This window comes from Chiloscyllium plagiosum, unplaced genomic scaffold (assembly GCF_037043375.1).
Source record: "Chiloscyllium plagiosum isolate Xiang-an unplaced genomic scaffold, Cpla_swu_hap1 HiC_scaffold_27, whole genome shotgun sequence".
Taxonomy (NCBI): domain Eukaryota; kingdom Metazoa; phylum Chordata; class Chondrichthyes; order Orectolobiformes; family Hemiscylliidae; genus Chiloscyllium; species Chiloscyllium plagiosum.
This window is the reverse complement of record NW_028270165.1, coordinates 51645782-51661834: the sequence shown is the minus strand read 5'-3', so window position 1 is coordinate 51661834 and position 16053 is coordinate 51645782. Positions and strand designations below refer to the sequence as shown.

The window sequence follows — 16053 nt, the reverse complement described above, 5'->3', positions numbered from 1 at the left end:
AAGGGAAAACCTTTCAGAACAGAGATAAGGAGAAACGTCTTCAGCCGGAGAATGGTGAATCTATGGAATTCATTGCCACAGAAGGCTGTGGAGGTGAGGTCACTTAGGATATTCAAGACTGAGATAGATAGGTTCTTGAGTATCAAAGGGATCGAGTGTTATAGGGAGAAAGTGGGAGAATAGGGTTGAGAAACTTATCAGCCATGTTTGAATGATTGAGCAGACCAGATGGGCTGAATGGCCTAATTTCAACTCCCATGTTTTATGGTCTCTTGCTATCCTGGACACAGTGCGAGAAAATTGGGAGCAGGAGTAAGCCATTCGGTCTTACAAGCTTGCACCAGCATTCAACAAATCATAACTGGATATGGATCCACCAACATCTAAGTGAATAGGCTGGGACATTTTCCGCTGGAGCACAGAAGGTTGAGAGTTAACCTTATAGAGGTTTATAAAATCATAAGGGGGAGTAGATGAGGTGAACGGCAGGTGTTCTTTCTGTCGGGTGGGGGTTTTCAAGATTCACGAGCAAATAATGAAGGTGAGAGGAGAAACAGTTTAAAAAGACATGTGGGGCACCTTATCTTTCCCCACAGAGAGTGATTTGTATGTGGAATGAATGTCCAGATGAAGTGGTGGATGCAGGTACTGTAACAATGTTTAAAAGACATTTGGATAAGTACATGAATACGAAAAGTTGGAGGGATTTGGGCGAAACACAGGCAGGTGTGACTAGTTTAGTTTGTGAATATAATTAGCATGAACAAGTTGAACTGAAGGGTCTGTTTCTAAGCTGTATGACTAACTGTTCTGTACTGGTCTTTCAACCATTTTCTTGCCTTTCCTCATAAACATACACTTCTTTGCTGTTCAAAAATCATTGAACTCAGCCTTGAATATATTCAATGACCCCCAAACTGCAGGAAGACATTCGGATTTCTGAACTCAATTTCTCTTGCTAACATACCACTTGCCTTGCTGATTGCTTGCTGCACCTGTCTGACAACTGGCATTGACTGGTGTAGAAGCATGCTGGGGTCCCTTTGTACATCCACACATCATTCTGATGAAGGGCTCATGCCAAAAACGTCAGCTGTCCTGCTCCTCGGATACTGCTTGACTTGCTGTGCTTTTCCAGCCCACACTTTTCAACTCTGATCTCCAGCAACTGCAGTTCTCACTTTCTCCACGTCTCAATATATCATCATTGAAACAATAAACCTCCTTTCTGCATTTTTTCACAGCAAAGGCTCTAACTTCACTTTGAGATCCTGAATTTGCCACATGTTTGCCAATTGTGGTCTTCTCTACATCGGGAAGACTGAGTGTAAACTTGGGGAATGGTTTGCCAAGCATCGCAGCCGGGTCCGCGGCGGCCAACCGGACCTCCCAGTCACTGGCCATTTCAATTCCCCTTCCACTCCCTTTCTGACATGACTATCTTTGGCCTCCTCCATTGCCACAATGAACCTAACTGCAAATTGGAGGAACAACACCTCATCTTCTGCTTGGGCAGCCTACAGCTCCCAGAACTCAACACTGAGTTCTCCAATTTCAGATATCCTCCCTTACCATTCCCCAACTCCCTTCCACTCCTCCATGCCACCAACCAGATTCCTTCCACAAATTAACCAACCTGGTTGTACCCTCTCCCTGTCTTCACCTATTCCCACTTCACCACGCTGACCCCAGCACACCCTTGTTCTGCAGCTCTCCCTATACTCACCCCAAGTCCTGAAGAAGAGTTGCACCTGAAACTTCAACTTCTCCACCTCCTGATGCTGCCTGGCTTGCTACGTTCTTCCAGCCTCCTGCCTGTCTATTTACAAATTGAGACACAGACCTGGACCAACATTTCCTGAGTTGTCCTCCCTTTGGATCCACTCCCTTTCCTTTCAGTTGCTACAAGTCAATAGTTTATAGAATCCCTGCAGTCCAACACATCCACACTGACCCACCGAAGAGCAACTCACCCAGACCCATTCTCCTACCGTATTACTCTACATTTACTACTCAATAATACACCTAACCTACACATCCCTGATGACTATAGGCAATTTAGCATGGTCAAAACCCACGCCCTTTGATCCCAGAATGAAAAAGGGGGTGAGAAAAAAAAAGAGTGCCATACTCACAGATGTTGGACAGAGGAAGGAAGTTGCAGTCTGGGCTGGAGCTCGATCATCTTTCAGATCGTGGAGCAGTAGTAGGTTCAGAAGCTCATGGTCCACCTTCCGCATTCAGACAATAGGGTAGCTCTGAGTGGCAGGAGCACCATTCTTCTTCCGGTCCTCCTTGACTTTCTATTGATTCGTCAAAAGTTAGTCGCACGCCTCTTCAGCGAACAGCGAGGAGCATGCGCAGTGATTTGCTGACACTGCCAAACATGAGTAGTGCCTTACTGACATCGAGGAGCACACGCAGTATGATCTGTGGAGATGTCGCTGTTACTGACAGTTTTTAAGTGTTCAAATGCCGATAGGAGAAAAAAAGGGTGGAGCCATTTTTTTTTCTCCTGTGGTTCAACTTTTAATTCCTTTTGCATTCTGTCTGGCTGCTCAACTTTTGTATGCCTTCTCCCCAGGGTAGTCGGAGCGAGTCTAGGACTACAGGGTATAGATTTATGGAGGGAACTAAGGGGCAAATTTTTCACACAGATAATGTTGTGCGTTTGGAATGAGCTGCGAGAGGAATTGGTGATGACTGCTACGATTACAACATTTAAAAGACATCTGGATTGGTATATGAATATGAAGAGTTTAGAAGGAGATGGGCCAAATGCTGGCAAATGGGTCATTAGATTAAATTAGGATATCTGGTCAGCCTTGCCTGAAAGGCTTTGTTTCCGTGCTCTACAACTCTATTTCTACATAGTTGGAACCAATTACACAAGACTAGGAATTGTCCATTCACCCCTTACAGCCAGTCCTGAGCTGTAGCCTAAATGCAAGTTTCAGAAAGATTTCAGCAGGTATTTAAAAAAAAAGAATGTATGTACTTTCAGACTTTAACGATGTTTCTGAATATATCATTTTAGTTATTCTCAATTGTAAAGATCAGCCATTTCTCATCTTTCCCTTCTCCCAGGTAGAGTCATCACCACCCATTCTCTCCGTCTCTCTCCTTAGGAGGGCTTGATACAACGATCAAAGAGGGCTCAAGGCACGAGAAAGACCGGAGTTAGGGGGAAGCTGGGGAGAAAAGAGACAGATTCGGGGGGGAGGGGGGCAGTAGAGAGAGAGAGAGAAAATGGACAGGGGGGCAGAGGGTAGAGCGTAGAGAAAGACTGGGGGGGGGACAGAGAATGAGAGAGGGGCCAGAGAGAGAGAGAAAATGGGGGAGGGGATGCAGAGTGCTGGGGAGGAGTGATACAGAATGGGGTGAGGAGAGAGCGAATTGGATATGCAGAGTGTTGGGAGAGAAAGAAACAGAGAGAATGCACAGGGGCACTGGGTGGATAGAGAATGGTTGGGGATGGAAGGTGGGAGGGGCGAGGGAATGGGCTGTGTGGCAGAGGGTGGGGAAAGTGATGGAGAATGAATGGCGAGAGAGGGTGAGGGAGAGAGAATGGATGGAGGGGAGACAGTGCGAAGAGAAACAACAGTGGTGCAGAGGGTGGCGTGAGAGACAATGGACAGGGTGTTAGAAGTAGAGAGGGAGAATGGACAGGGGGCGCTGTGTGGGGCGGGGGGGGAAATTGACAGGGGGCGCTGTGTGTGCCGGAGTAAATGGACAGGGGCGCTGTGGGTGGCAGGGGGAATGGACAGGGAGGGTGGTGGGAGCCATGGGTGAATGGACAGAGGGTGCTATGAATTGCGGGGTAGTGGAATGGACAGGGGGTGCTTATAGTAGCGAGGGGAATGGACGGGGGTACTGTGGGTGGCGGGGGAAATGGATAGGGCACTGTGGATGGTGGGGCGGGCAGAATGGACAGGGGGCGTTGTGGGTGGCAGGGGTACATACAGGGGGCACTGTGGGTGACGGGGGTGAATGAATGGGGGCGATATGTGTGGCAGGGGAATGGACAAGGGGTGCTGTGGGTGATGGGTTAGATCGAGGGATGTCAGGGACCATCTTTTTATGCTGATGGTTGTGTGTGTGTGGAACAAGCTGCTAAAGGAAGTTGTGCAGTTGAGTACAATTACATCATTTAAAAGGTGTCTGGATGAATCATTTGGGTTTAGAGGGATATGGGCCAAATGCTGGAAATTAGGATTGGGTCAGTCTCGGACAATTGGTCAGCATGGATGTGTTGAACTGAAGGGTTTGTTTCAGTGCAGTGTGACTCTATAAGTCAATAACACTTCGAATCATAGAGATGTACAGCATGGAAACAGACCCCTCGGTCCAACCCGTCCACGCTGACCAGATATCCCAACCCAAACTAGTCCCACCTGCCAGCACCCGGCCCATATCCCTCCAAACCCTCCTATTCATATACCCATTTAAGTGCCTCGTAAATGTTGCAATTGTACCAGCCTCCACCACTTCCTCTGGCAGCTCATTCCGTACCCGTACCACCCTCTGTGTGAAAAAGTTGCCCCTTAAGTCTCTTTTATATCTTTCCCCTCTCACCCAAAACCTATGCCTTCTAGTTCTGGACTCCCTGACCCCAGGGAAAAGACTTTGCCTATTTACCCTATCCATGCCCCTCATAATTTTGTAAACCTTTTATGAGCGAAACTTGACCTTTTTAGTGATAATCTTCCCACTGGATTTGTTATAATGCAGCCAGTGTCCGGAGCTTTTTGGTGGGTAAAAGTGGCACAAATCCACTAGATCTTGTGGAAGCAGTGCATTTGTCAAATACTTTCATCTGTCCATCTTCTACAAGGCACAATTTAGCAGTGAAGTGGAATACTCTCCCACCAGCTTAGATGAGTGCAGCTTCAACATCACTGAAAAAAACTTGATACCAGCCAGGACAAAGTAACCTGATAGATTGGCACCATATCCACATCCATGCACTCCCTCTGCTCCACTGTTCAGAACCAGTAGTGTGTACTATCTACAAGACGCACCACAGAAATTCAGCAAAGAACCTGAGAAAATACCTTCCAAACTAACAACCACTTCCAGCTAGAAGGACCAGGACAAAAGCTACTTGGGAACACAATCTCTTGCAAGTACCCCTCCAAGCCACTCATCATATTGACTTGGAAATATATTGCTGTTCCTTCAGTGTTGCTGGGTCTAAATCCTGGAATTCCCTCCCTAAGGACATTGTGGGTCATCGTGAAGCATGTGGACCACAGCAGTTCAAAACGGCAGCCCATCACCACCTTCTCAAGGGGAACAAAATGCTGGCCAGCCAGCAACTCTCATGTACCACGAATAACTTTTAACAAATGATTGAAACAGAGTGTTGGAATGTGCAAACAAAAAGCAAAATCAACGTTCAGGAGTGACAGGTGGAGGGTATTGACTCGGTCCTTATTTGAGGACAGATACAGAGCAACATACTGACACTGAACTGGAAATAGAGTTTAGAGGTAAACACCTGTAGTCTTTCATTCAGTGTATACATTTAAAATCGATTAAAGGTTGGTTCCTGAGATGTACAACAACAACACACGAGGAGGACAGTTAAGGAAGCATATGAGACACTTGATTTAATCTCTTTAATGGCAGCTATATCTCCCACACTCCCATGCGATGGAGAAACCCCTCTTCTGATGGCGGACAGTGCACGTGCGCTGAGAGGGAGGTGCTGTTGCGCATGTGTCAGATAGGCATGGGGCACCGCCCCTCATCGTTCTGGTCGATGGCTGACCAATCTTTGGGAAACCCTGGAGCACCGGAAGGAGTCATCCGGCCAATCAGAGCGCCCCGTATTGTCTGAATGCGGAAGGTGGACCATGAGCTTCTAAAGCTGCTGCTGCTCCTGCTCCTCTCTCTGAATGAAGGTTGAGCTTTAACTCAGACGGCAACTTCCTTCCTCTGTCCAACACCATCCAAATGGTCCAATTTGAAATCTAAATGTTGACCTTCCTTTTGTGCACCCCTTGTGCAGCCGTAACCCTGCACGCCTCGCTCGGTCTAAGCGCCGTATGACCTGCATGTCCTTGTTTGCTCGGATCTGACTGTACTGCTCACAAATCCGAAACTTTTGACATCGAACACAGAAGAGTACAGGCACTTTATCCTACTTCAGATGAGGCACACCCTTCAATGTACTAACTTCCATGTGCCTATCGCTTAAATGTTGCTAATATATCGGACTCTACTACCACCGCTGGCAGTGGATTCCATGCACCCACCACTCTGCGTGAAGAACCTACTCTGACATCTCCCCCAAACCTTCCTCCAATTACCTTAAAATTATGCCGACTTGTAACAATCATTTCTTCCAATGCTATCTACTCTATCTATGCCTCTCAACATCTTGTATACCTCTATTAAGACATCTCTCATCCTTTTTCACTCCAATGTCCATTTCATACCTTGTGCTAATATTTTTTGAAGGACTTCTTCAGAAGGATAATATATTACAAGGGGCAAAGACAGTGTACATACATAATATGATGTCTTTAAACTTGGTTACATTTTAATTAACAGAAGAGCTTATTTATTGTAAAATGGGTAAACTGAACACACATTTTGAAGGGTGAGAGTGTGGAATATTTCGAGGTGCGTGGTAAAACAGGACTGAATCGGCATGGCTTTGACAAGAGGAGGTCATGTCTGACAAATGTATTAGGGTTCTTTAGGCAGCGGATGAGTAAGTTAGACAAAGGGAGAGCCAGTGGATGAGAGTGATTTGGATTTCCAGAAGGCCTTTGACAAGGTGCAGCGCAGGAGGCTGTGAAATAAGATGAGTCCCAGGTGTTAGGGGCAAGGTGCTGACATGGATTGAGGATTGGCTGGCAGAAGGCAGAGTGGTGGTATAAAGGGACATTTTTCAGGAGGGATTCTGGATCAGTGGTGCTGGAAGAGCACAGCAATTCAGGCAGCATCCGAGGACAGGCAAAATCGACGCTTTTGCCCGAAACGTCGATTTTGCCTGTCCTCGGATGCTGCCTGAATTGCTGTGCTCTTCCAGCACCACTGATCCAGAATCTGGTTTCCAGCATCTGCAGTCATTATTTTTACCTCATTTTTCAGGAGGGGGCAAGTGGAGTTCCAGAAAGGGTCCATGCTGGAAACACAAAGAGACTTAGGAGTTCCCAGCTCAGGATTCTCAGGGGAGAATTGTACCATTCTGGGGGGAATGGGGAACTGAGAAGGATCCTACTATTCATGGGTTGTGGTGGGGGGGGGGGGGGGGGGGGGGGGGGGGGTGGGGGGTGGAAGGATTGTACCATTCACATGGGAAGGGGACAATTATACAATTCAGACAGCAAGTGTCATACCATTCATGTCAGATGTGGGTAGGGGAGGACTGTACCCTGAATGGGTGTGGGGGCGGAAAGGATTGTAATTGTTCATTGGAGAGGTAGCAGTGGGGAGGATTGTACCATTCACAGGGAGAACTATTTATTTTTATTTTCCAGAATTTCCATGATACAGGACAGATGCCAATTTTACCCACCAGAAATCTCCTGAAATTGGGTGCTCTAAAAAAAAATCCAGCAGGAAGATTATCAGTGAAGAGGTCTGGTTTTGGTCATAGAGGATAGATATAGAGTCACACTAGACAGAAACAGACCCTTCGGTTCAACTCATCCATGCCGACCAGATGTCTCAATCTGGCCCAGACCCAAGTTCCACATTTAGCCCATATCTCTCTAAACCTGAACCCTTCATCCAGATACGTTTTAAAATGTGCAATTGTACCCACTTCCTCTGACAGCTCATTCCATCCAAACATCACCTTCTGCATGAAAATGTTTCCCATTAGGTCCTTTGTAAATATTTCCCCCTCTCACCTTAAACCTATGCCCTCTAGTTTTGAACCTTCCCCCACACCCCCTCCCCTCCCCGAGAAAAAAAGAGCTTGGCTACTCACTCTCTCCATGCCCCTCATGATTTTATAAATCAGTATAAGGTCACCCCTCAGGCTCTAACGCTCCAGGGTAAAAAAAGGCCCCAGCCTCTCCCTATAACTCAAAACCTCCAGTCCCAGTAACATCCCTGTAAATCTTGTCTGCAGCCTCACAAGTTTAACAGGGTCCTTCCAAATGAATGGCGACCAGACTTCTATGCCGTGTTATAAAAGTGGTCTCACCAATGTCCTGTACAACCACATGACGTCCCAACTCATTTAATCAATGCTGTGACCCACGAAAGCAAGCACCTTCTTCATCACTGTCTACCCGCAACTCCACTTTCAAGGATTAACGTCTGCACTCCTGGAGCTATTCATTCAGCAACAATCCCCAGGGGTCTACCATTCACTGTATCAGTCTACCCTGCTTAGTCCTCTCCAATTTTGTTCCATTTGCTCACACAGGCATGTCTTGTTGACTTTGTTCTGAGCAGTGTGGATGCTTTCTCCCTTTCACACTTCCATTAACACCCATATGATACCTCAATCTCACCTTCACCATCATTAGCAATCTATCTCTTTGGCTCGGGGTATTTCTCACCAGATGTTCCCCTCGGTCTTACTCTCCCCTCTGTCTATGCCATAAAAACGAGCATTTTCCAGCCCCTTTCAGTTCTGAATGAGAGTGAGATCAGACACGAGACATTAACCAATTCTCTCTCCACATACGTTCCCTGATCTGAAGACTTCCCCCAGCCCCCACAAGGATAGAAATGTCAGCACCTATTTCTCCAAATGTCATGTTTGATCTACTCATGACACATTCCTTGGATTTGGAGTGTTCTGATGTAGCGTTTAATAGGGATCCATCAAAATCAACATCCAGTCTTGTCTGAGAGCAGAACCAACTCAACTGACCGAACAAGCTGCACAACTCTTCTGTCGGATCTGTAGATGTGACATCCTCTCTCTCTCGTTAACATAACAGGATTAGAGATGCTTGGAGTACCATTCTCTCTAAACACGATTCCTAATCCACTGTTATTCCAGACTTATATGCATAACATCTAAACCTAAATAGTTAAAGCTCCTCAGCCTGATCTCCCACCAACAACAGAATGGTTTCAGTGCAGAAAGAACGTGCTCTAATGGAATGATGTCTGTTCTTAAATTCCACATTAAAGTTATTATTGCATTAATCTGTTATAAATGGTGTCCGATTCAGAGAGCATTCCTTTTTGTGGAACTCTACAGGAGTTTTCTGATCACAGAATCATACAGTACAGAAAAGGCCCTTTGGCCCATCAAATGTGTACCACCAATATGTTATCACTTACACTAGATTCATAGAGCTGTACAGCATGGAATCAGACCCTTTGGTGTCCATAACTAGAGGGCATAGGTTTAAGGTAGATGGGGAAAGGGATCTAAGGGGCAACCTTTTCACACAGAAGGTGATGCATGTATGGAATGAGCTACCAGAGGGAGTGGTGGGATTGGTACAATTACAACATTTCAAAGTCATCTGGATGGATAGATGAATTGAATTGAGAGAGATATGGGTCAAATGTTGGCAAATGGGATAAGATTAACTTCAGATATCTGGTCAGCATGGCCAAGTTGGATGGAAAGGTCAGTTTCCATGCTGTCCAGCGCTATGGTGGGGACGTAACCCATGTCCACATTCCCTCCTCTACCCTGCCACTTGTTGTGTGGCTCGGGAACATCGTTGGGTCACCCAGACCCTGACAATTTCCACATTGCTCCGGGCATTTCTCACAAACGCCACTCGGATTGTCAGCCAGTCAGAAACTTTAGTTTTCCTTTTTGTCCAACCTTCAGCACTGGGCGAGCATTCTCTGTTCCTGTTGTGGGATCGTGTTCAAATAGCCTCTTTATTCAGCAACCGCAAGTTGCACAAGCTTGAGGTGGAGATGGAATCCCAAAATACCGTCCTTACAGCAGCCTCTTTACACACAGTTCTTACAGAGATTAACACCCCGTCACTATGGTGTTCCATTGTTTTATCTATTGTACATAAACGCTGGCTGCTACTCCTGATAGGATTGAGATTATCTGTGTGGTCTGCTTGCAGAATTAAGAGGTGTTAGTCCTTTCGTCTTTTAAGTCAGCAAATGTTGGTAAAACTACTCAGCCTATATGCTCTAAATAAGTTAGACATTGTACCTGCACTGAATAAAATAATAAAGGATATTAAACGGTTTATCACTGCTGGATTGTGAGATATGTTTAGTATTTGCCAGCATGAGTTTCATTCATTCCTGCAATTTCATAGAAGCACAGTCTCGATAGTCAGCTTCTTAAAGGGGACAGTGGCTGCGAGTCAGGAAAACTACTTGATGTATTTATGTATTGATGTATTTATTCAGGTCCCGATAGACAGTTGGCAAGTGCTGATTAATATTCTATTCTTTCATGGTGATAAGATGGCAGGGAGGCATTGTTCTGAAAACATTACTATGTTGACAGTTATTCAGAGGTAGCTTTTGATGCAGAAATAGGCCTAAAACACTGCTAGTAGCAAGGGCTGGTAAGGGATGAAGGTGTGAAAAAGCAAGAATGAGTCAAAAGAGGTGTTTTAACTTATACTACAAAACTGCAATTTTATGAATGAACGAATAAAGCTATGTTATAGGAAAGAGTTATGAGTGAATGAAATGGGAATGCAGTATTATTAGATATAGGGCTCCTGTGAGCAGCTTAGAAAAGAGTTATGAATGACTAAATAGAAAGCGTTTGAGAGTGGGTTAGTAAAGAGACAAATAACACAATATGTCACACCATGTTATCATCCTGGCGGGGTTGGAGAAACTGGAGCCAGATTTCTTCGGAGTCAAACATGACAGATACACACCTCCTGACTTCAGTACATGCTCCAAATCAGTAAGTGTGTCTTAATAGGTGCTCATCTCACCAGGGAATATATGCCCTCTTGAATATTAAGGGAAACAGTGAGGACTGCAGATGCTGGAGATCAGAGCTGAAAATGTGTTGCTGGAAAAGCGCAGCAGGTCAGGCAGCATCCAAGGAGCAGGAGAATCGACATTTCGGGCATGAGCCCTTCAGGATTCCTGAAGAAGGGCTCATGCCCGAAATGTCTATTCTCCTGCTCCTTGGATGCTGCCTGACCTGCTGCGCTTTTCCAGCAACACATTTTCAGCTCTTGAATATTAAGACAAGTAACACCCACAAAGCATCCAAATGTTCACTACTCAGTGTGACTGGATTGGTGTCTGAGCAGATGGCATGACTGACCTAATCCCTTCCCGCACTCGGGGCAGGTGAACAGTCTCTCCCCAGTGTGGATAGGCTGGTGTCTCCGCAGGGAAGACCAATCAATGAACCCCTTCCCACACACTGAGCAGGTGAACGGCCCCTCCCCGGTGTGGACCCGTTGGTGACTCTGCAGGTTAGAGGACTGAATGAATGCCTTCTCACAGATGGAACACGTGAACGGTCTCTCCCCAGTGTGGACCCGCTGGTGTCTCCGCAGAGAAGACGAATCAATGAAGCCCTCCCCCGCATATGGAGCAGGTGAATGGTCACTCCCTGGTGTGGACCCACCGGTGTCGCCGCAGGGTGGATGAATCGCTGAAGTGCTTACCGCACACAGAGCAGGTGAACGGCCTCTCCCCGGTGTGGACCCGCTGGTGGTTCATCAAGGCAGAGGACCGTGTGAATACCTGCCCGCACACTGAGCAGGAGAAAGGCCTCTCCCCGGTGTGGACTCGCTGGTGGGTCAGCAAGGCAGAAGACTGGGTGAACGCCTTCCCGCGCATGGAGCAGGTGAACAGCCTCTCCCCAGTGTGAATCCGCCGGTGGGTCACCAGGGTGGATAACTGAACAAACGCCTTCCCGCAGACAGAGCAGGTGTACGGCCTCTACCCGGTGTGGACCCGCTGGTGACTCTGGAGGTTGGAAGACTGGTTGAACGCCTTCCCACACACAGAGCAGGCTTCTCCCTAGAGTGGACCCGCTGGTGACTATGCAGGGTGGATAACTGAACGAACGCCTTCCCACACAAATTGCATGTGAAAGGCCTCTCCCCCGTATGGACCCGCTGGTGGGTCACTAGGGCAGATGAATGGGTAAACCCCTTCCCACACACAGAGCAGGTGAACGGCCTCTCCCCAGTGTGACGGCGGCGATGGCTTTCAAGCAAGCATGGGAATTTGAATTCCTTCCCGCAGTCTCCACATTTCCACGGTTTCTCCATCACGTGGGAATCCCCACCGCCTTCTAGTGTTGACAATCAGTTGAAGGACCATTCACAAATGTAAGGTGTTCTATGTCTTGCTACTGCGAACGGGATGTTGCTATTGCAGACTTTGTACCCGCTTAAAGCTCTTCCCACAGTCAGTTCACTGGTACACGCTCACTGAGGCCTGTGTACTTCAGCCTCACTGAAGTTTGAAACATTTCAAAGCAGACAGGACAGAAGAGAAATAAAATTTCCAGTGAGATTCAAAAGACTGATAACATTCCTATGCCAGTGAATCAATTGTCTCGATCAGATCTTGTTTTGAGATTTATGGCTGCAATTCCATCCATTCTCATATCCTGTAAAATAGAGAATACAGAAGACATCACTATTTACAAAGGATAGAAATTCCAAACAGACAATTCTGGTTCCTGTGGAACATTCTTTCTTCTCAATGCCACAGTGTCCCTCCATTCTCACTAGGTATTATTGCCCCATGCTCCACATTCTCCTAAAAATGCTGAAAAATGTTGACTGATGGATCTATGCTCACCTCTTCCTGCCCTGGACATAGGTTGTCACAGATTGAACCAGGAGTGAGCCATTCAGCTTCTGGGGTTTGCTCTGCTGTTCCATAAAATCATATCTGTGCTGCTTTGGCCGTCACTCCATTTCCTGCTGTTCTCCATAACCTTTCATATCCCTGTCATTTAAAATTCTCTTCAATTAAGTCTTGAATACATTCCATGAGCCAGTCTCCATTACCTTCTGTGGGGGAACATTCCATAAACTAACAAGAAAAGAATAAATTCCTCATTTCTCCCTGAAATGGGAGACCACTTCCAGGCAGGTGGAAACTAGCTAGTTTAGAATCATGTTCAGCATGGACTGGATGGAATAAAGAGTCAGAAACTGAGCAGTTTAACCCCAGAATAGAAAGGTGGGTGAGAAAAGAAAGTGCCGTACTCACAGATAGTGAACAGAGAAAGGAAGTTGCAGTCTGAGGTGAAACTCAATCTTCATTCAGGGAGAGAGGAGCAGCATCAGCTTCAGAAGCTCATTGTCAAACTTCCGCATTCAGTCAATACGGCGGTTCTGATTGGCCTGCGGACCAGTCTCCTTCCGGTCATCCAGGGATTCCAATTGGCTCACGGTTTACCTGTGTGATGTCATAACGCGTGGTCAATAGAAGAGAACCATCTTGGAACACGGGATCGTCATCGGCCGGCTCCCTCCGGACGTCCCGCCCCGTATGAGGACGTCACAACGCGGAAGTAGTGCGATCAGTTTCAGACTGAGACCTCCCCAACTCTGGGCAATATCTGAGAGCAAAGCAATATCTCCCCCTTTCTATTCCTCATTCTGGGAGGGAGAGAGAAGAGGGAAGGCACTGTACACTTGTACCAACTGGCGGCGGATAGTGTGAATGCAAGCGAAGAGGTTTCAGATTCGCCCTCTCTTAAGGCTTTCTGATCCTCATGGCATTTATCAGAACTGGAACGTGAAAAGGGTCAGAGATTTGTCTAGTGTTATTGAGTTGTTAAACATTCAACGTGCTCTTCGTGGTTTTCTCACATTCGATTATAATTAATTGTTGTAATTATGTGTTGTAGCTATGTCATATACTTCCAATTATGCTGTTATTGAAGGGGACGGTAAGTGAGCATTGGACAGTCATAGAGATGTCCAGCGTGGGAACAGACCCCTCAGTCTAACTCGTTCATGCTGACCAGTTAATCTGGATAAATCTAGTCCCATTTACCAACACTTGGCCCATATCCCTGTGAACCTTTCTTAATTCATTCACCCACCCATCCAGATGCCTTTTAAATATTGTAATTGTGCAAGCCTCCACCACTTTCTCTGCAGATCATTCCATTTGTACAAAGAGAGTCCATTCATCAGTCTAACAATGGCAGGGAAGAAGCTCTTTCTGAATCTGTTGGTGCATGTGTTTCCAGATTCTGTATCTTCTGAAGTTGTGAGAGAGCATTAGGGGGTTGGCAGCATTTCTGCGGCAAAGAGAAGTGTAGGTGGAGACCATGGATGGTAGGTTGACTTCCATGATGGTCTGCGATGCGCATAAAACCTTCTGGGTATCTTATCATTCTGGACAAAGCAGTAGCCGGACTAGGTTGTTACACATCCAGATAGAACACTTTCTATAGTGCATCTGTAAAAGTTAGTGAGGGTCATTATTGACACACTGAATTGCATAAGCCTCCTGAGGAAGAAGTGTTGTTGTGCTATCCTGACTGAGATTGCCCCTTCATTTTTCCAGATGGTGAGAACAACCCACCGTGCAGTTTGCATTGCTGACAGAAAGCGGTTTGTGTTCAGCAGCAGCTTAGTCATTCACGCACTAGGTGCTGTGAGATTAAAAGTACGGACAGCCATGAGGAACCAGAGGTATTTCCAACCGACATTCAAACTGATCAATCTAAACCTTGAAGTCTCAAACGAAATCTAAAAGTTCACTTCGCCAAAAGCTAATGGAGGCATCCTCATAAAATTACCAGATATACTTGGAATCCTGAGAAGATTTCAAGTGAATCCTAGAAAGGATTGTCTTGGACTATTCCCAGTAAGTGAATGAACTATCAAGATTCATATAAAGATTTGTGGGAACTATGGCAGGGAAGGAAAGAAAACTAGATTTACAATTTAATGCCATACATACTATTCTGCAAAGTTACTCCTGTTGATTAGGTTTTCACATTTTTAAACAAAAAAAAAGTTGTTCTTCCAGTTAATGACTGGGTTTTCAAACTTCTCTTCAAAATGAATAATTTTTCTCTTCAAACTGAATGATTGTAACAAAACTGCATCTCATTGTTGAATTTTGAATCTGTAGGATGTGCTTGGTAAAGTTTGAATGAACAATATTTCCAAGTGAATTTTATCATGTTAAGTACCAAGACGTTCTGGAGAGGAAAGACTTGTCCTTGTGTGTTTTGCAACACTTAATCAAGGTCAGTTCAATAGAAGAAGCAGACAGGTTGATGCTCGAGTTGACAGCTCGGGCAAAACAGCTGAAATAATGCAGGCAGTAGCACAGCAATTAGGGTTCGAAAGTTAGCCAAAAATATAAAAACAGGTTGGAAAGTTTCTTCAGCTTTCTTTAAAAAAAGTTAACAAAATAAGTGTTGGTTCTATAGAAAATGAGTCTGGAGATTCAATAACGGAGTATAAAGAGATGGTAGATGAATTGAAAAGAGCTTGAATCTGTCTTCACTAGAGAGGATACAAGTAACACCCTGGAACTTGCTGTAAATCAGGAATTGAAAAGGAGGGAGGAACTGAAGAAAATTACAATTACCAGGGAAACTGATTAAACTGTTGGAACTATAAGTTGACAAGTTCCGGGTACCTGAAGGATTTCATCCAAGACTCTTAAAGAAACACTAACCAGTGAAATAGTTAAAACATTGGTTTTAATTTTCCAAACGCCATTAGTTTCAGGGAAGGTTTCTTTAAATTGGTAAACTCTTTTTTTCTTCGAGGAGGGAGACAGAGAATGGGAAACTGCAGACCATTTACCTTAACATATGTCATAGGGAAAATGTCGAAAGGTATAATTAAAGATGTTATGACAAGGCACTTGTATAAGTTCAAGGTAATCAGGCAGCGTGAATGTATTTTTGTCAATGGGAAATAATGTTGTAGTAATGTTTTGAAGAACTGCCTCTTCCCAATGCGACTGAGCTGATGAATCTCCAGTGCTGACAGGGAATGGTATCCCTTCCCCCAGTCCCCACATTCCCACGACTTCTCCGCAGTTCTGGTGTCCTTTTGGCTCTCTGTTTCTGATGAACAAGTGAAACTGTGATCACACTCAGGAAACGTGTACAGTCACTCCCTCCTGCGAATAGTGTAATAGTTCTTCAGTCTGTGTAACTGGTTA

At 45.6% G+C, this 16053-nt stretch overlaps 1 protein-coding gene and 1 pseudogene across 2 annotated transcripts in view; both read right to left on the bottom strand.

The window, feature by feature from the left end:
* Positions 1 to 11662, bottom strand: part of LOC148144037 (uncharacterized) — a 142232-nt gene extending 130570 nt beyond the window's left edge. The window contains exon 1 of the mRNA XM_087974560.1: positions 11553 to 11662. The gene's annotated coding sequence lies outside the window, so the exon portion shown is untranslated. The remainder of the gene's footprint in view (positions 1 to 11552) is intronic.
* Positions 1 to 16053, bottom strand: part of LOC148144036 (uncharacterized) — a 45520-nt pseudogene that overhangs the window by 4655 nt on the left and 24812 nt on the right. Inside the window, exons 3-4 of the transcript XR_015751673.1 lie at positions 11553 to 12200; positions 2136 to 2430 (exon numbers count right to left, since the gene is read on the bottom strand). The product of XR_015751673.1 is annotated as an uncharacterized LOC148144036 (transcript). The remainder of the gene's footprint in view (positions 1 to 2135; positions 2431 to 11552; positions 12201 to 16053) is intronic.